Below are 19,872 nucleotides of genomic sequence, written 5' to 3' on the forward strand. Positions count from 1 at the left end.
GTACTAAAAATTATCATCTTCATATTACAGATGAGAAAATGGAGGAATGAAAAGATTGATTAACTTGTCCAAGGTCACAGTTAGTAAGTGGCAGATCTGTGATTAAAATCTAGGCTCTAGAGTCCAGAGTCCATGCTTTTAGACACCAGACCATACTTTCTCTCATATTTGAGACTTTTCTTTATTCTTGAGTATATTTTGGCTCTCCCATTGGATTTTAACCATCTTGAAGTTACAACCTAAATCATAAGTATCTTATTTGTGTTTCAAATACATGAGAACTACTTGAATATATTGTATTCTTATAAACACTCAAACAATAAAAGAGTACAAAGAGTAAAGAGTAAAGGGCCCCTGCTGTCATCTCTGCCTCTGTCCATACTCTTGTTGACAGTTGTTGGACAGCCTTTCACCATGGAAGTATATACTTACATATGCACATCACAGGCATTTCCAATACCCTGCTCAATCTTCAGTCATGGAAGCATACTTGACTTGAAACCAAAAGCCATAATAGGTGCATACCCTTGCTTTGTCATAGACTAGCTGTATGACCCAACAGAAGCTAGGTCACTTCTATGTACCAGTTTTTTGTGTGTGTTTTTTTTCCACTTCTAAAATACAAATAACAATACCTATCTTTAATAAGGATAGATCCCTTATTAAATAGTTACAGTTCAGTAAATGCTGTTTAATCCGAATGCATAGGTGACTGAATGACAATAGATGGCAGGTAAGACCAGGAACACCATATCTCCATTCAGTCTACCCCACTGGACGAGGATGACTCGAATTCAGGGTTGTCTGAATTCAACACCTATTTTTTTTTTTTAACAATCCTCACACACAATGTGGGTCCTGTGTCACTCAAATTATGACTGTAGGAATTGAAGGAACGGGAAATACTTAGCCTAGAGAAGCAAATACCCTTTGGGGATGTGAGCACTGCTTTAAAATATTTGAAGAGCTGTCATATAGGAAGAGAAGACAGATTTGTTCTCAGTTGCTCCAGGGCAGAGCTGGAATTAATCTGGATGCAGATTCTGCATTATGGAATAAAATTGCCCAACAACTACTATTAGCCAGCAAAGGAGGAGCTGCCCATAAGGCAGTGGGCTTCCCACCACTTCCAGGTAATCAAGCTGAAACTGTGTGATCATTTGTCAGGAAAGCCAAAGTAAAGCCCCAGCGAGCAGATGTCAAGATCCCATGCTTCTCAGTGCAGAGGTGCACATCCTCAGAACATAAGTAGCTATCTATGAATACTGAAAGAGGCCAATGTGTGCCATCCATCTTTTTAACTTCCCTATTAGTTAAGATGCCAATAATGGAGTAAGCAAAATTTCATGTACACAGGAACAAAGGCAATACATAGATAGATGATTTTATCACTTGGTCCTGAATTTAAGAAGGGGAGCAAAGAAGAGAATTTCCTGCCCTCCAAAAATGCAGACATATTTGGATCCTAGCTGAGGTCCCTTGGCAGCTGACACATATGCCCATCTGCCATGCTGGCACAGTGCCCCCAGCAAGGGGAGCTCTGCTTCCTGCTGGTGGGTATAGGTGCCAGGTGATTGAAAATGCCTGTGGTGGGGAAGGAGGGGCTTTGTCCAAAAAGCACAAGGCACTTGCAGTTCCAATGTTTACCCACTGCCCCAATCAACCCCCACCATCCCCACCAGGGGCATGGAGGTGCGCTGGAGTTGCAGAGAGTGGGAACAGAGAACCTAGGCACTGGAGGAGTTGGGTTGCCAAATGAACAGGCTTTGCCACATCTAGCATGTTGTGGATCCAAGACCACCTAAGGAACAACCAAATGGATGCTTGGAAGGAAAGGGCAAGGCACAAACGATATCAAGTCAAAGGGCATCACAAGAGGTTTGGGCCCTTGAGAGGGACATGGGATATTATCTGATGTCCTTGGCTCTGTCACTCTCCTCCAAGAACGAGAAAGAAAAACTCTGAGGTGAGGATTCTCATGTTTTTCTATATCTGGCCTTGGTGGAGAAGTCCTTCCTTCTCTGTTGTTGATGGCAGTATCTGAGTCTGTGGTCATGTCTGCCTAGCTGCATGGGAGTGGGTCCACCCATGTTGGCTGTGTGTGTCTGCATGTGCATGCCCACGTCTGTCTGAGGGTTGCAGTAACTGTATATTGCTGATGCTGCAAAAGCACGGAAAGGCTCGACCACTAATCCAATCATTCATGCTTCCCTTGTTCCGACTCTTGGATCTGATAGATAAAAATACCGAGGCAAATGACCAGTTTCATGGACTGCTTCCTCTTTTGTCAATACAAGGAATTGTGAGCTGTCATCTCGTCCCTCCTCTCCAGAGAGAGAATTCAAATATTTATGACCAGCTTTTATAACACTAATTGTATTTCTAATTGTTTTCCCCTCTCAACCGCATTGCTTTCCTCACCCCGGTGACCATGGGCAGTTCTGGGGTTTATGAAGAGTGGTTTGTCACACATGAAATTCAAAAGAGGTCTTGAAGGAGGTAGCCACATTTCCTGCTTAGCGGTTTTCCTCTGTCCTGAAGCATGGGCTCTGGCTGGACGCCAAAGCATACGTGTCCACCGGGCCATGCAGAAAGGACGGGACTGGCTCTTGCCCACCCCCTCCCCAAACATCAGGAAGTCAGGGAAGCAGCAAGGACAGCTCCTGGCGCTGGTGTCCTCCCACTGCACTGCAAAGCAAGTCCCTGCCTCAGTTTCTCACCTAGAATCTCTCTCTCCTTTCCCCTCCTCCCAAGCTGCTTCTTGTGTTTCCGCTCAGCAAAAGGCCCATTGGTGTTTTGTTTTTAAGGTCTGCAAACTGATTTTCAGATTTTCAGATCAATGAAAGTGTAAGAATGTGAGTGACTTAATGGGAGGCACGTTTGAGTAGGAATCAGGAAAGCTGATCTCTAGTCATTCAATTATTCATTCATTCATTTATACATCAAACATTTATGGGGTCCTACTATGTGAGAAGCATTGCCCTACATCCCGGGAATAGATAGACCAGTACCTCCTGACAAGGCCTGAAACCTTTCATGTCACAAGCCACGGCAGTTTCTTTTATAAAATAGATGTGGACCACCAGGACACCATAGTCCCCAAGAAGATTGCATTCTAAGATTCACCTTTACAGTATTTCAAAGGACAGCTTGAGGAACAACTCTGCTTAAGTAAAAAAGATCTAGACCGAGAATTGGGAGGATTCTTCTCTGTTTCTTTCTAGTTTATCACCTTGGACAAATCACTTTGACTTTTTAAGTTCTGCTTTCTTCACCTATAGAACAGGAGTAAAAGTAATCTTATAGTCCACATTTATTTTGAGGATTAGATGAGATAGTGTGGGTGAAATGCTGTCTGTAAACTACATGTTAAATAATCTATATAAGAAACCACTATTAATAATAAAAATCAGAAAGCCCTAGTTAATTCTTCCAGTCTCCCTATGCAAGGTAAAACAAAAAAATGGACATCAGGCGATGATGTTGGGGAAGAAGGTCCCTATTGGCTGCCCCCTTTTCAAAGGAGGGAGAGAAATCTCTCAAGTCTTGGAGCAGCTCCGGTGAAACTTGGTTCCAACCGACCATCACTCCACAGGTAAGAGATCCAAGCTCAGTAATATCTAAAATAACAAAAATCAAACCGACTATTAACTCTGTGGTGAACTCACCCTAAGGAGCAGTCTGGCTACTGGTGAGATGTGTAACCCTGGCCTTAGGGAGCTAAGAAAGTTCACGGAGCCCTGGATCTGCTGCCCAGTAGGGGGCCCAGGGAGCTGGTAGGTGAGCTTCATGGACTACCTGGGGGGACAGTTGCAGGAACAGCTGCTCCTTGAAGAATTGTCCTCCAGACCCGAAGGGGCTGGATGTTCCTGAGCCAGGGAACACCGAAGTGGGGGAGTAAAAATCATGATCGAGAGCTAGTGTGGCTACTCAGCACAAGCACCCACCCCAAGCTCTCCGTGCTTCGCTTCCCACTGCTCTTCCATCTAGAGGTACTAGACTATATTTGTGACCACGGGTATGAAAAGGAATTCGCTAAGAAGGTGAGGTTGGAAAAGAAAATTGAAGTTTCACAGTGTGTTTTATGTAGGAAAGACGTGAGCTGTCCACTATTCCAAATCCCTTGACAGGTATGAGCTGAACAGCAAGCAAAGGGCTGACTTTTGCGACTGGGACAACCTATATGGCCTTGGACCAGTCATTCACTTCTTAGCTGGTAAACTGACAGTAACAATAGCTACTCACCTGATGAGGGGAGACGAATCATGATAGTACTATGTAAATTCCTTCAAGAAATTGTATGATCTAGAGGGAAGCCTACAGGACAGAGGACCTGGATTTAAGATCTTACTGTTCTACCCGTCTGCGGCCTTGGTGAAGTCATGTAATTTTTAAGGGCTACATTTTCTTCACCTGTGAAATAGAAGTAGTGACAAAGATGCCCACCTGGTAGAGTGCTGAATATCCAGTGAGATCATGACAGACTTTGACGTGCTGTGACGTGCATTTTAACATTAGCGATTACTCTTCTGATGAAGGGACTGAGAACCAAGGAGGTCAACTGACTTGCCCAAGACCCACAGCTACTGTGGGACCTGAGCTAGATTCAGAATCCAGCCAGGCCCTGACTTCTGGGAGGTCCTCTGCCAACTGCTGCCCTGCAGAGAGGAGCCTGGCTCCCCTCAAAAGCGCTAGCTTGCTACACACCCCTGCTGGCAGCCACCCGAACCAAGTGCAAGGGCCTGGGGGTGGGGATTTCACATCGATTTGAATGCTGCTGTTTACATTGCCTTCCCTCAGGAGTTAACTAGAGTCCTCCTAGCATTGATCAGCTCTATCTGCTTTCCTATTGGAATAAATACAGGGGCCCTCGGCTATCGACTAGAATTTAACAAATATGCCCCTTACCACACCAAGTCAGCCACAGGACGCAGCATTTACATGCACAGACCACTTCTGCCTGAACCCCCAGCTGGGAATGCCCTGTGACTTCCCCTTGGGCAGGGCTGTAGCAGCTCTGAACAGACCCCATGAATCAGTGGGACTGTTTAGGTTTTCCCTTTTAATTTTGAGACAGGAGTGATTAATTTGAGCCTCGTCGAGGTAGGGGACAAATATGTGTTGACAATGGCAAGGCCTAAAATGGGCTGACTGAGATCCTGCCCGCTGTGGGCCTCCCAGAACTTCTCTTAACTGGTTGGGCCCCCCTTGCATGCCTCTCCCCACCCCATCCCAGTGACTATTCTGAGCACAGATCTTATAGCCCCATCTCAGGAACCCACCTGGAGCTGGGACTGAGCCCCTCATCCAAACATACAACTGAAGTGGAGTCTCGCCCTCTGCACGTCAGCCTGGACCCTGTCTTTTCCTACCCTTCTTCCCCCGCCTCCCTACCCAGGCCTGGAGTAGTTTTGGGCTCCCACCACCCTCCCCCAGCACAGGCCTGGCCTGCCCTTCAGCTGCTTGCTTCAGGCAGTGCCTCCTGACCTCAGCGATGCCCTCCCTGGAGAGGAGGAACTTAAACCGGTCAGCAGGGCTGAGGAGGGCTGGAGGCTGGGATCAGTCAGATGCGGGGGGGTGGGGGGGGGGTGGGGGGGGTGTCTCTCTGCTCCGGGACCCCAGGCTTTCATCTGCCCCCAGGGAAATTCCAGGTTAGGCTCTAGGCCTGTGCTCTGACCTCCACAGCTTTCTGAAACCAATCTTTTTTCATTATAGCTTTGAGTTGCTGGTGTGTGTGTGTGTGTGTTCTCTTTCAGAATAGCAATAAAATAAATCAGACAAAAAAAAAAAAAAAAGAAAGAAAGAAAGAAAAGAAAAGAAAACCCAGAAGCCCCAGCAATGGGGGACTGGAAAGAACCTCTGGCTTGACTCATTAATGAAGTGGAGCTAGTTTGGGAGAAAGAATTCCTGCTCTCCTTTGGGAGCAGTACCTCTCACCCATTCCCTCCAAGCAATGCTCCCTTCCAGGGCCTCCTCATCTCATTTGGGGCAGATCTGGATCCAAGCTTCTCAGCATTCCTGCAGGTGTGCAGGTACCCATTCCCTCTGAAGTGAGGCACAGCCTGGAGGACAAAGGGAAGGAAGGGACACCGACTTCTCTTCCTGTGCCCGCCCCAGCAGAGGTCCCCCTGAGCCTGCCTGAGTTCCCTGTCTCCAGGTTCTCAAGAACTAATCGTCCCTCAAGGCTTCCTAAGGAGACACACAATAGCTTTATTGAGCAGAGCTATAAATTTCAGAAAGGCTGACCCTGGGAGTCTGCAATTACCTCCTAAGGAGGCGTCCTCTGCACTGACAGCTTCCAACAGAAGAGGGTCTTTCATAACCACTCAGTGCTGGGACACAATTTAGGGATGCCTGTGCAGTGGTGGGTGCTGGGTGCACCTCTTGCCCCTTATCTCCCCACTCCCCCATCCTCACCCCAAGACGCAGCATCAGTGGGCAGTGGTCACAAACACTGGTACTTTGAAGGAGACTATTTGGATGGCTGCTTCTTTGTTTCCCCCAAGTTTTGGCCTCAGCCCAAAATCAAGGGAAGGATGGTGAAGAATAAATAACTATATCTTGCAGGCCTTTTTAATGTATGTCACACCCGGAGAAGTGGAGAGGGGAGGGGAAGGGAAGAAAAAGGGAGGGAGGAAGGGCCTTTATTGGTTGGAAATTGCTACATTTTCTAATAACAACTAGAAAAACAGCTGAACCTGAAAACTTCAAATTTCAATCAAAATCACTCTTAGGAGTAGGTGGTTTGCAAAGACTTAAGAAATAATGGGGAAAAAACAATTGGTCTGGAATTAATCAAGACATTAATATTATAAAAGGTAGAAGAGCAGACAGGCTGTAACCAGGTTGCTATGGTCTTGGGCACCCAGCCTCTGCCCTTCCCCTTAGAAAGCCTCTTCAATTAGGGACAAGACTTTGAATGGGGAGAGGTTAGAGCAGTATTAAAAAGACTCCCCTCCCAGTAGCCAGCCACCCTGGCCTCGCTCCCACCCACACCTCCCACACCTTTTCTCCGCAGTGACAAGTCAGCATTGTGGGTGGGGACATCTGTCCCAAGAGGCAGGTACCCACGGGGCAGTGTTGACTGATAGCTCCAACCTACAAGGGACCTGTTTGGCGTTTGGGGAAAAAGACGCTTGGGCTCCCCATGGCTGTCAAGCCATTCCCTAGCTCTCAACTCATTTAAACGAAAAACCCAAGTATATTTATTTCCTAGTAGACCTGATACACTTGAGTGCTCCTGCCAACTTGCTTTGCAACTTTGTACACAGCAGATCAATGTGTGCAATTTAGGAACAGAGAATGAACACTTCTGTGAGGACCAGGGGGTAGGGTGGGGGCAGGCAGACAGGAGGCTTGGTTCCTGCTCACTGTTCCCTCCTCCTGAAACTCTTGCTTTCCCCTCACCCACCCTGTAGTGCTGATTTCTGAGCCTTTAAAAGGGGAAGCAGTTCTTTCTGGACCTGGCACCTCTCGTTTCATGTGCCTCACGTACAGAACGTGATCATGATCACAGGTTCACATAAAAACCCATCTGCGTGTCCTGCCCTGAAGGGCATCACCTAGAGCTCATGTCCCACTCCCCCTCCTACCCCAAGGAGCTCCAATTCCTCAGCAGACATAAAGAAACTTGGGGACAGGTGACAGAATGTTGAACAAACACAGATGCTATTTACCTTCCATCCATTTTCCTGACTATTCTTAGAGGACTTGAAAAAAAAAGTTCAACTCAGTTCTATAATCTGCTGCTGTATTTAAAAGAGTGATTCTAGCAGGCTTGGGAGGTTTCTTCTCCACACTCCCACTAGCTTCTATGAAGGAGACAACTCAGAGGGAGAAAATGGACTCAAGACTGCCAGCTGGGGTTCAAACAACCAACCTGAAATTCATTTACATAAGGTTGGCCTGGAAACTCCCTCAACACCAAAACAACGCCTTTGCCCACCGTCTCATATACACACGTAGGTTGAACACTGCTCCTTTTCCCACCAACTTGCCCTTGATATTCATGTTCATCTGAATTTACTGGAATAGGGACACCAGGGAGAGGGGCATAGTGAATTTTGCTTTGAGCTCCACACCCCTGCTGGAAGGGCCTGAATGTCCAGAAGGGTTTCGATGAAATAAAAGGTATTCCTCATCTGCCAAGTGCAGGGCTCTGCTTTGTGCTTTTGTGGACACTGTCACAGCCCTCTAGCAGCATCACCCTCTCCACCCCACTGAAATTCCCCAAACCCCCGGTGAGAAAATCAAGAACCAGCTAGATTAAGTGATTTGCCCAAGGTCATACAACATGTGAGTGACAGTGCTAGGATTCAAAACCAGATTTCCTGACTCCAAAGCTAGTGCTTTTTCCTTAAAAGTACCACGAGGTGGAGGAAAGAAGACGAGCTCAGGACCCAGACAAACTTGGATTTGAATCCTAGGTTGAATCTGGTTGCAGCACTTGCTAATGGCATAGCCTTGGATGACTACCCTTTCTTTCATCTGTCAAATGGAGAACCTAACACCTACCTCAGAGGATGGTGGGGAGAATTACATGAGTTAAGACCTCTAAAATCTGGCATGATGAGAGGCCTGATGTTGCTTCCTTCCTCCTCACTTTTCTCCATTTTATAAGAGAAAAAAAAAGTGAAGATGTCTTTATTGTAGTTTAAGATAAATGTACAACTCAATGAAATTTCACCAAATGTCCACATCCATATGCCCAGAAACCAGACCGAGAAACGAAATGTTTCTACCCCTTCCCCGTCTCAGAGACCCCCCTTCTGTCCTTTCCCAGTCACTGACTCCCTTCAAGGGTAACCACTAACCTGACTTCTAACATTTTACAGATAAGTTTTACTGGCTTCTGACTTATGTATAAATGGAATCACAGCCTCCGTTGTGTCTGTTTTCCTTCATTCACCATTGTATCTGAGATTCAGCCATGTTGCTGCATTTTTCAGTTCTTTGTCTCCTTTCTATGTCGTAGCCACAGTGCACATATACTCAGTTTATTAATCCATTCCATTGTTGATACATATTTGGGTTGTTTCCAGTATTTAGCTTTTACTAAAATGCTGCTCTGAACATTGTTGTGAAAATATACCGATGCCTTTCTCTTAGCTCTAAGGTGTACCTGTGCTCTGTTAGGAGATACTGCCAAACTCTTTTCCAAAATGGTTGTTCTAATGCACACTCCAGCCAGTAGTGTCCGAGAGTCCTAATTGTTCCGCATGCTCACCAATACTTGGTACTGTCTTTTATATTTTAACTATTGTGATGAAAGTGTAGTGATTTTCTACTGTGATTGTAATTTACATATCCCTGATTACCAAATGTGTATTGGTCACTTGCAGATATTCTTTTCAGAAAGGCCAGTTCTTTTGCCCATTTTTCTATTGAACTGTCTGCCTTTTTCTTATTGATTGGTAGGGTTCTTCACAAATTCTGGATATGAGTCTTTGATAGATAGATATATTTTGTAAATATCTTCTCCAACTCTGTGACTTGCCTTTCTACTTTCTAGTTGTGTTTTTTGATTACTTGAACTTATTAATTTTAATGTAGTTTAATTAATCAATCTTTCCCCTATGGTTAGGCTTTTCAAGGCCTACTGAAGATATCTTTACTAGCCAGGTTCCTGATCCTCCTATGTTTTTTTCTAAAAGCTTTTATCATTTTACCTTTCTTATTTAGAACTACGATTTATCTGTTTGGTACGAGGTAAGAATTAAAAATTATTTTTTTTCAATAAGGATATCCAGTTGACTTAGCACCATTTATTGAAAAGGTCATCCTTTCCCCCTCAACACTGCAGAGTTACCTTACCATAAATGAGGCAACTGAATATGTGTGGGGGCCTGATTCTAGACTGTACAATGTTCAATTGATCTATGTGTCTATCATTTCATCTGTAGAACAAGCACTGTCTTAATTATCATAGCTTTACATAAGTCTTGAAGATACTTTTAAAAACCAACACCAATATCATCCCAATCTAGGAATTGCAGAAATGTATGCTCCCTTCCTTGTCTCGCGTAGATTGTGTTGGTGCCAAATCATCTATCTAGTTCGTAGGGTGGGGAAGGGGAAAGAGTAGGGAAAGCAGAAAAATGTCGGGAAAGTTTCATCTTTCGATTAAATGAGATTGGGGTAAAATACCACGTCTCCTTCATGATAGAAAGAACCCAAATATGTGACAATTTACAGAGCAATGGAAAGAGCATGAGCCTAAGAGTCAGAGTTCCTGAGTTCCAGGTGCAATCATGTCACTTACTGGTTACGTGACAGTCAACAGCCCGGCGTTTCTGTCTGGGCCTCTTTTCCTTCTGTAAAAAGAGGGGATGGACTAAATATCCTCCAACATCCCTACTATCTCTGAGAATCTATAACTGTGAGTCTTGGCCAAGGAAAAGAGTAGTTGGGTCAGGAAATGACCGTCCAGTCTATAAAAGTATTTTCTATTAGAAGCAAGAGAACACGTCCTATTCTTATCCCTCCCCAATGCAATATCTATCAGCCGGTGTGGACTCTGCTGGGCTGGACGTCTTCTTTGTATTCAGGATGTGGTTATTAATGCCTTCCTTTGAGCTGGGATTTGGTCTAAAGGGATAAATGTGTGGTTTTGCTGCCAGACAGATATGGGTTCAAACCTTTATTGTGCAACTTGTTTGCTGTGTGACTTTGGGATAATGGCTCTGCCTCTCTCAACCTCAGTTTCTTCATTTGTGAAATGGTGGCAAAGAATATATACCTTCTCATGTACTTTTATCAGCCTAGATTATCTCCCTAAGGACAAGCTAGTATTTATAACTACATAGTGTTGCCACAGTATTGAAACTCATAATCAGGTGTCTTATCACCCCTTACCTGTTCAGTTGCTTTACTGTTTTTTATCCCCCACCTGCCATCAGCCAGCCAATAAAGGTCTCAGTAAATTAATTTACCTGGAGCCAACCCAAGATAATACACACCTGCTCAGAGATTACCTGGGCTTATTTTTGATAAGCAGTCCCAGATGTTTCAATTCTGGTGGATGTGGTTATGAGTGTTTTTAAGGTCAGAGGAGAAGGAATATGTCAACACTCAGAGTTACAGGGCATCAAATGTGACTATGTTCACAAAGCATTTAGCACAGTGTCTGGCACATGGTAAACATTCAATAATGATATCTGCTGCTATTTCTATTATTCTTTTGACACAGAATACCTGTTCTGTTCTTCATCTTAGGTGGAGCATACCTAAGGTGGCATACATCTTTTCATGGCTAGAATACCCACAGGAGTGAACCCCCCAAGCCAACTCAGTTTTTGGTTTAAACAAAACCGCTGCAGATAATTTCTCTACAGGAGGTGGAGAAAAAGAACAATAGATGGATTGGTAGAAAAGATGTCTTCTTCACCTCTGCCCAGTGGTGCTAGGGAGCTCTTCTCTGCCCCCACTGAAAGAAAAGTTCTGCTTTCGCGGGGCTGTTGTGTGGGGCAGCCTGCGGGGTCTCAGCTCCTGCTCCCCACATAAGAACACAGGACATGGTGAGCCCAAAAAGGAACACCCACGGAGCCATAGGTAGGGGAGTCATACCACTATAGTCTCACTGGTGGCTGGGTTGGAGACACAGGAAGCAGGAGCCACAGAATCCGCAATCCACACTCCGCGCTTGCCAGCTCAGCCACCGTCTTCTTGCTAGCCCCCATTTTCTGCTAATGTAGCCACAGCAGTTATATGAGTGGCCAATGGCTCACTGGTTACAGCTGACGGCCAACTAGCCACAGCTGACGGCCATCCAGTCACAGTTGATGGCCATTTACTACCTGAGCCAGCACCTTTCCCGTGAGGCTGAGAGCCTGGAAACTGCACTCCTGGCTCTGTCCCCACAGGGGCTCCCCACACCTAGATTGCCAAAGTCCCCAGTGGCCAGACAGCAGTCCTCTGGCCACTGGCCCTGTGGGGGCAGAGCCCCAGAAAGCAGTTTCCAGGCTCTCGGCCTCACATAGACAGGTGCTGGCTCAGGTAGTAAATGGCCAACTGTGATTGCATGGCCATCAGCTGTGGCTAGTTGGCCGTCAGCTGTAACCAGTGAGCCATTGGCCACTAATATAACTGCTGCGGCTACGGAGGAGAGTGGAGGAGAGTGAAAGAGAGTCGTCGGTGGGTTGCAGACAAAAGGGACAGCAGGTCGCACGTCCAGTGAACCCAGCCTCCAGTGAGACCGTAGTGGTATGACTCCCCTACCTATGGCTCCGTGGGTGTTCCTTTTTGGCCTCACCATATCCTGCGTTCTTGTATGGGGAGCGGGAGCAGAGACCCCGCAGGCTTCCCCGCACGACAGGCCCCTTACCTTCTGCTGGTCAAAAAAGGGCCACTTTATCTTTCCATTCAATTGCTTGCTGCAGTACCTCTGTAGGGCGTGATGTCTCTGTGCTACGATCGCCCCACCCCCACCCTCAGATGAGACCAGTTGCAGTGTGGGCCCTATCAACTGTTCCAGAGAGGTCTTCTCTCTTCTAATTCTCTCCCCCTGTGTGGCTGGAGGGGCGCAGGCAGGGCACACAGGCCCTCAGCAGATCTGTGCATGCATGCCGTTCCCAGCATATTTGTTTGATGTGTGTCCAGGTTTCTTAGACATTTGCTTCTAAGCTGACAGCTGAACATAAAAGTCGTCCCAAGTGGCTGTTTTCAGGTCTTCAACGCCGGTTAGCCGCAGTTGGGAAATCTTCTCCTTCACAGGGCCCCGAAGTGAATTATCACATGTTATCAAGTCAGAGCTTCGGGGTGGCCAAGCCTAGCCCCGCTGCTCCTCCCCTGATGGTCCATCACCGCTGAGTGGGTTATTAAGACGTCCTCTGCCTGCCAGTGTGCATCAATCTGTGGCTCTGCCATCCTTCCAAGGGGACAGGGCAGAGGGCACCTGGTTGTTTGAACCCCACACTCTGCACCACTCCCTTGGCTCACCAAGGGATCCTATACCCCTTCACCAATCTCGCCTCCAGCGCATACTGACTCCCTCCCTGTTATTGCCCCTGCACCCATTCAAGCCAGTTCAGGGACAATTTCTTCCAATGGCAGCTCTCCCAGAGTGCATGGGCCTGGTCCACTCCACAATGCTCCTGGTCAGGACACACCGTCCAGCCTCTCTTTGCCCCTCTCCAAACAGGTCATCCTTGCTGCCTTCAGCCTACAGACCGTGTGGAGGATTAGATTGCACATGAATAAGCAATATTCACGTGGCTCTGAAAGCCTCAAGTAAATCCCTGGAGCAGCTGTATGGAAGCAGTGCAATGTTTCCCATCTCCTCCTCCCTCCTCTGCCTCCCCTCAGCTCCCGTTTCATTTGAAGGCCTTTTTTTTTTTTCTTCTGGGATGTACTAGCAGGTGGGTGACTATAATTGAACAACACTATCAAAACACAGCATTTAGAGCAGAAAAACAGATCCCTGGGAGCAGTCACTTGATTAACAATGAAGAGAGGTACTTGAGGAGTGCATCCCCCATCCTGCTTCTCCCTCTGCTGGGGCGGGGAAAGAAGGTCAGTCCTTTCCTTCCCACACAAGCTCCCAGCCCTGCTGGTTGCCAACTGCACCTGTGGAAGAGAAAACCTCCCAGAGGTTTCACTGGAGCCACCCATGGTGAAGAGACGGCCCTTCAGAAAAATCTGGAGAGGTGAGGAAGTCTTAGTCATCTGAGTTTGCTATAACAACTACACAGACCCAGTGGCTTAAACGACAGATATTCATTTCTCAGGGATGGGGAGAATGGGAAGTCAAAATCAGAGTGTGGGGAGATTCCGTTCCTGCTGAAGGCCTACCTCCTGGCTTGCAGGACCCGCCTTCTCTCTGTGTGCCCACTGGCCTTTCTTTGGTGTGTGCACATGGAGTGTTAGATCCCTCCATCTACCCATTCTTATAAGAGCATTAATCCCATCACAAGCGTTTCGCCCTCGTGACCCCATCTAACCCTAATTACCTCCCACCTCCAAATGCTATCACATTGGGGGCGGGAGCTTCAACATACGAATTGGAGTGGGGGTGCGGGGGGGACACAAAAATCAGCCAATAACAAGGGGATTGCCACATTTTGCCTAACTCAACAGTGGATATTCACTACACACTGTAGTGTCGAATCCTGTCCACCACTCACCAGTGGTGTTTCCTCAGGTAAGTTACTTTCTCCATGCCTCATTTTCCTCACCTGTTAAATGGGAAACAAGTTCTTAAGTGAGATGCTAATCACAAATGTTTAGAACTGTGCCTGAGCCACACTAAATGCTTAAAAAACATGAACAACTTTTACTTTCATTTCATCTAAACCACCTCCACTCCTCACTCCACACCAGATTCCAACAGTTATGGAAGGTATGGCAAAGGGAATGTTTAAGAGAGAACATTTATTTTGTTGTCTTCAGGAAGTACCCGCCACCCCTTTCAGTGGTCCTTCCTCAGGCCTGGGAAATGCCTTTTTTTCTCTAACACATGATAGGTGCTCAATTAATATGTTTCAAGAGAAGGAAGGGACAGAAAAGTGAGCAAAGGGAGAAAAAGAAGAGAAAGGTAAGAAGGAGAAGGAAAGAGGAGGAGAGGTAAGGAAGACGACACAATGGAGGAGATTACCACAAACTCAGTGTGTAAAAAATTGAACTCATTATCTGTCTCCTCCAGCCCTTTCTCTCCTCCTGACTTCCCTATTTCTATCAGTGGTATTATCATTTTCTGTCATCTGAAACTTAAAAGCTCAGGGTCAGATTCAACTCTTCCCCTTCTCTTGTTCCCCATATGTATCCAGCCACTGACTCATATTGCCTCTTCATACGTTTTTCTCAGACTTTTTTCCCCTGTCTGACTACTCTCACTGCAGTTAATGGATTCACCATCATCCTTCCTCCCTATGATGTGATCTTCCTGCCTCTAAGCTGTATCCTCACAAGTTTTTCTGCTCAATAGATCCAGATTAATCTTATTAAAGCACTATCCCTTTTATATTATTCTCTGTTTCAAAAACTGACAATGATTTACCTTTCCCATGGACCCCCACACCATCCCAGCCTCATTCTTCACATCCCTTCTGTTCAGATAACCTCCTCCAGCCTGATTTGTCTTCTCTCCATTCAGGAAGTGTTAAGTGCACTTGCATCATGAAGAATTTCACTTAGATGCTAGACCTGCACTGTCTGAATGGTAGCCACTAGCTACATGTGGCTGCTGAGCACTTGAATGTAGCTAATGCTACTGAGGAACTGAATCTTTATTTTATTGAATTTAAAGTAAAAAGTGGAAACAAGGTAAAATATTTTTGCATTAGACACAGTTTTGTTGTTTTGATAGGACCACATTCCACTTTAACTATTGCATCCCATAAGATATTATTGTTGTACTGTATAGTATGTGTGTCTGGAATGTGTCTTTTCTAGCATTAAAAACATATCACTGGTTATGTTGGTGTCAATGAATTGATTCTGTTTGAATGAATTCTGTTTTTCTATGTACCATTGTAATGATTATTTAAATATTTTATACAGACAGCATGAATTACAGTGATGCCTGTTTCTTTTTATTTTTAATCTGTTTACTAAAATATGTAAAATACATATGTGGCTTGCATTGTATTTCTATTGGATTGATCAGCGTTAGCGCTGAGTGATGACACCCGGAACTTAGCAGTAAGGGAGGCATGCAGTGGGCCTCCCTGGAGATGGTTATGACAACTTCCAGGTTGAGCTGGTCCTGCCAGTGGCATCTAGAAACCAGAAGCTCTAGATGCACAGTGGACCTTCAGTAAACACTACAAAAGGTGGTAGAGTATGCTGAGTTAGAGGGTAGGCTTGGGAATCTAACTAGCACAGATTTGAATCCCAACTCTGTCAACTTGATAGTTGACTCTGGGCCTCAGTTTTCCCATGTGCTATACTGGAATGTTAACATTACTGAATTCAGAGGGTTGTTGGGATGATTACAGAAGATACTGCTCTTAGCATGGTACTTACAGATAATGAGTGCTCAATAATTGTTCGTTATTAGACAATTGGATTTAATGGAATAGAGGTAAGAGGTGTATAAAATTACTTTTGGAGGCCCGTTGATTCCTCTTTTCCCTGATTCCCAGTCACATGATTGCTATAGAAAATGACCTTGTGACTCATATAGATGAGGTTCATTGCAGCAATAAAATCAGTTCATAGGGAAGTATTTTTTACCCATAGACTCAGCACAAAATGCACTCTCAAATGTCTATCAACTAACCACAATGACCTGCCCTTGCAAATCCCATGATCAGTTCTGAGCTCCACCTCCAGACTCCCTGGGATACTGTATGGGGGATGGAGTGGGGTGGGCTCTGATTCTATGCAGCTGCTAGGTTTGCCAAAAAATAATATTTGGGAGGTCTAACCCTCTCACCAAAACACAACTCCAGGCTCTCCCAACATCAACTGAGCCCCTAGGCTAGATGACACTAGAGGTGTAGTGTAAGTGACTGTCCAGAGAACTGCCAAGGAAAGCCTCTCCCCTTTATTCCCACCTTGCCCTCTGCTGGTCCCTGACACTATCCAGGCAGACAGACTAGACTTGGAGACCTCCCCTGGGTCCTGCCAAGCAGGAGAAGAGGAAGCAGTTTTATAGCTTGAGTCACTGGAGCTCAAGTTCTCTTCTAGTGCTTCTGAATAGAGAAGAGAAACAACAGTGATTTCAGACAATACTGAAACAAAAAAGCAGAAACCACCTCCAAGTTCTCTGCAATGTTCTAGGACCCAGAGCTAAGGAGAGAGCTAAAGAGTCTTGGATGTTGGACCTAAAGAAACAGAGAGTAGCTCAAAGAGCAAAGGGCAAAGCACCACAACATTTTGGCAAATGAACGGCACAGCACAGGCACCCATACTCTAAAGTAACCAAGGGGCCTACACGGTCTTATTGAGATTTTCGAGCTGTTTCACCTTTCCAGTTTGCTTCAAATGCCCAATGACCGTAGAATGGTCGACATTGGGTTCTTCGGCAACTTCTCCTGTAGTCGTAAGAGGATCAGCTTCGATGGTTGCTCTCAGTTGGTTGCTGTCAACTTCCGATGGCGGCCACTATACGCCTCATCTTCAAGGCTCTTGTCTCCTTGGCAAAACTTCTTGAACCACCATTGCCCTATACGTTCGTTAGCAGTTCCTGGGCCAAATGCGATGTTGACGTTGCGAGTTGTCTCCGCTGCCTTACGACCCATTTTGAACTCGATTAAGAAAATCTCTCAAATTTGCTTTTTGTCTAACATCATTTCCATAGTCTAAATTACATATAAAATAAACAGCAAGTAATAAGTCATTAGCAAAAAACATAAAGTGAGAAATGTGCATTAAAATGATGTATAACATAACCACATTTATTTAAGAATGGATTCCAATATCAAAGGCAGATTTCAACAATGCAAAAACTGCAATTACATTTGCACCAACCAAATACAATAAACCAGCTGCCTTCGTGTGGCAAAATTCCTCCAAGTAGTAGAGATTACAAATAGCTTACAGATAATGAGTGCTCAATGCACAGTGCAACATGCATTCTCCCTTTCCTCCTTAGTGACAGAAGAACAGTTTTACTGCCCGTTGGGGCAGCAACGGATCCCAGCTAAAAGACTACATTCCCCAGCTTTCTCTACAGCTAGGCATGGCCTTATGACTACATTTTAGCCAACAATATGTAAGCAGAACACTGAGGGCTTCTAAGAAGGGAGGGTCATGTTCTTTTTCTCCCTTTTGTCCTCCTAACTGCCTGGAAAGCAAATAAGATCACTGAAGTTCCTGCACCTTATTGAAAGATGAGATGCCTTGGAGGCTGGAAACTGCACTGAGGATGGAGAAGCAGAAAGACAGGAGCCTGACCTTGGAGTTCTCTGGCTAGCTCCGCATTGCCTACCTCTGAACTTCTTTTACTTAAGAACTACGTATATGTCTATTTTGTTTAACCTCTGCTTTTTTTTTGTTTGTTTATTTGCTTAGTTTTATCTTGTTGTGGCATGGGTGAGGGAGGGGTGTTTCAGTTAAAGCAAAACCTTATCTTAGCTGACATACTACATTTAAGGTATTTCTCTTTTTTAAATTAAAGTTTATTGGGGTAACAATTGTTAGTAAAGTTACATAGATTTCAGGTGTACAATTCTGTAATGCATCATCTATATGTCACATTGTGTGTTCACCACCCAGAGTCAGTTCTCTTTCCATCACCATATATTTGATCCCCTTTACCTTGAACTACCACCCCCATCCCCCCGTACCCTCTGGTAACCACTAAACTATTGTCTGTGTCTACGAAGGGTACTTCTTATTTACAGCATCTTTAGGCAGAGACGATCTGACTGGCTTCCTCATTCTGTCTTTTAAAAGCCTGGGAAAGTTCTCAAATTGGCCTAGGTTGACTCAGATACCATCTCTAGACCAAACAGCTGTAGTCATGAGAGTCTGTCCTGAGAAAGGGGCTGAGGAGAGACAGGATAGCCCCCATGCTGGCCACTGCGTGCAGAGGGAAGTGTAGCAGGTCCTAGATGTAAAAACGGAGATGAGCAGACAATGCCCATGAGTCTATTATGAGGAAAAGTGAGTTTAAATTGCCTTAATTTTCCCATTTTCAGCACATATCATTGTTATCTGTAATGCTATTATTTTATGTTTTTACGAAGCTGTACACTTGTGTGGCAAAGTACAACATACAATTTGTTTTCACAGTTATCACTTCATTGGATTTTCACAAAAGTCCTGTACAGTAGTTATGTAATATCTCCACTTTTCCTAAGAAAAGTGAGACTGAGAGAGGTTAAGTAACTTGTCCAAATCTCATAGTTGGGATATATTGGAGCTGGATCGCGAATGAGGGTACAATTTATAGTACACCTACTAATATATTAATTAAGCAGTTATTGAGCTTCGTTACAGAGAGCTGGATTTGAGATGATATACCTCTTCTTCCATCCCTACCACCACCTAAAACAAACACAACTCTGTAGTCATGACACTTAGAATCTAACTGGGAGGTGAGGGAGAGACAACTGTGGAAATATTTACAACTACAAAGCAGAAAAGTAACCATAAGTTAAATAATGCTTCCAGGAAGGATGAATGTGTAAGGACTGCCTGCCTGCAACATTCGGAGTGGTCAGAGCCTGGACTGCAGATACTCCAGGAAAGTCAGCCATGGAGCTGACGTTAGCCCGGAAACTCTTTGAACCTGGCAGCAAAGCTGTGAGGGCAACAATATCTTGACTGGCACTTTTTTAAAAAGAGCTTTTGAGGGCCAGCCGGGTGGCTCAGGCGTTGGAGCTCCGTGCTCCTAACTCCGAAGACTGCCGGTTCGATTCCCACATGGGCCAGTGGGCTCTCAACCACAAGGTTGACAGTTCAATTCCTCGAGTCCTGCAAGGGATGGTGGGCTGCGCCCCCTGCAACTAAGATTGAACATGGCACTTTGAGCTGAGCTGCCGCTGAGCTCCCAGATGGCTCAGTTGATTGGAGCGCGGGCTCTCAACCACAACATTGCCAGTTCGATTCCTTGAGTCCCACAAGGGATGGTCAGCAGCCCACAACTAAGACTGAAAGGACAACAACTTGAGGCTGAACGGCATCCTCCACAACTAAGATTGAAAGGACAACAACTTGACTTGGAAAAAAGTCCTGGAAGTACACACTATTCCCCAATAAAAGTCCTGTTCCCCTTCCCCAATAAAAACAAAGAGCTTTCGATTCGCTTGAAACATTAGTGTGATTTATTTTCTCAGTTCCAGTAAATATTTAATTATCAAAAATAATGGTCTTTTTTTTTTTTTTTTTTTACCTTTTTGAATCTAAATCACAGTGAGCATGTTATTAAGGCTCTCTTGGCAGTGAATGGCATTCTAGTGTGGCATCTTTTAACTGACATCCCTATAA

The 19,872-nt window shown here is 45.2% G+C and overlaps 2 long non-coding RNA genes across 4 annotated transcripts in view; one reads left to right on the plus strand and one right to left on the minus strand.

The window, feature by feature from the left end:
* The window catches only part of LOC109436702 (uncharacterized), a 133,580-nt gene that overhangs the window by 75,641 nt on the left and 38,067 nt on the right, over positions 1 to 19,872 (minus strand). The gene's annotated exons all lie outside the window — the stretch shown is intronic.
* Positions 1,742 to 19,685, plus strand: LOC109436703 (uncharacterized). Its single transcript, XR_002136149.2, has 3 exons — positions 1,742 to 1,966; positions 3,451 to 3,595; positions 19,057 to 19,685. It is a non-coding gene; the product is annotated as an uncharacterized LOC109436703 (long non-coding RNA).

This window comes from Rhinolophus sinicus, linkage group LG06 (assembly GCF_036562045.2).
Source record: "Rhinolophus sinicus isolate RSC01 linkage group LG06, ASM3656204v1, whole genome shotgun sequence".
Taxonomy (NCBI): Eukaryota; Metazoa; Chordata; class Mammalia; order Chiroptera; family Rhinolophidae; genus Rhinolophus; species Rhinolophus sinicus.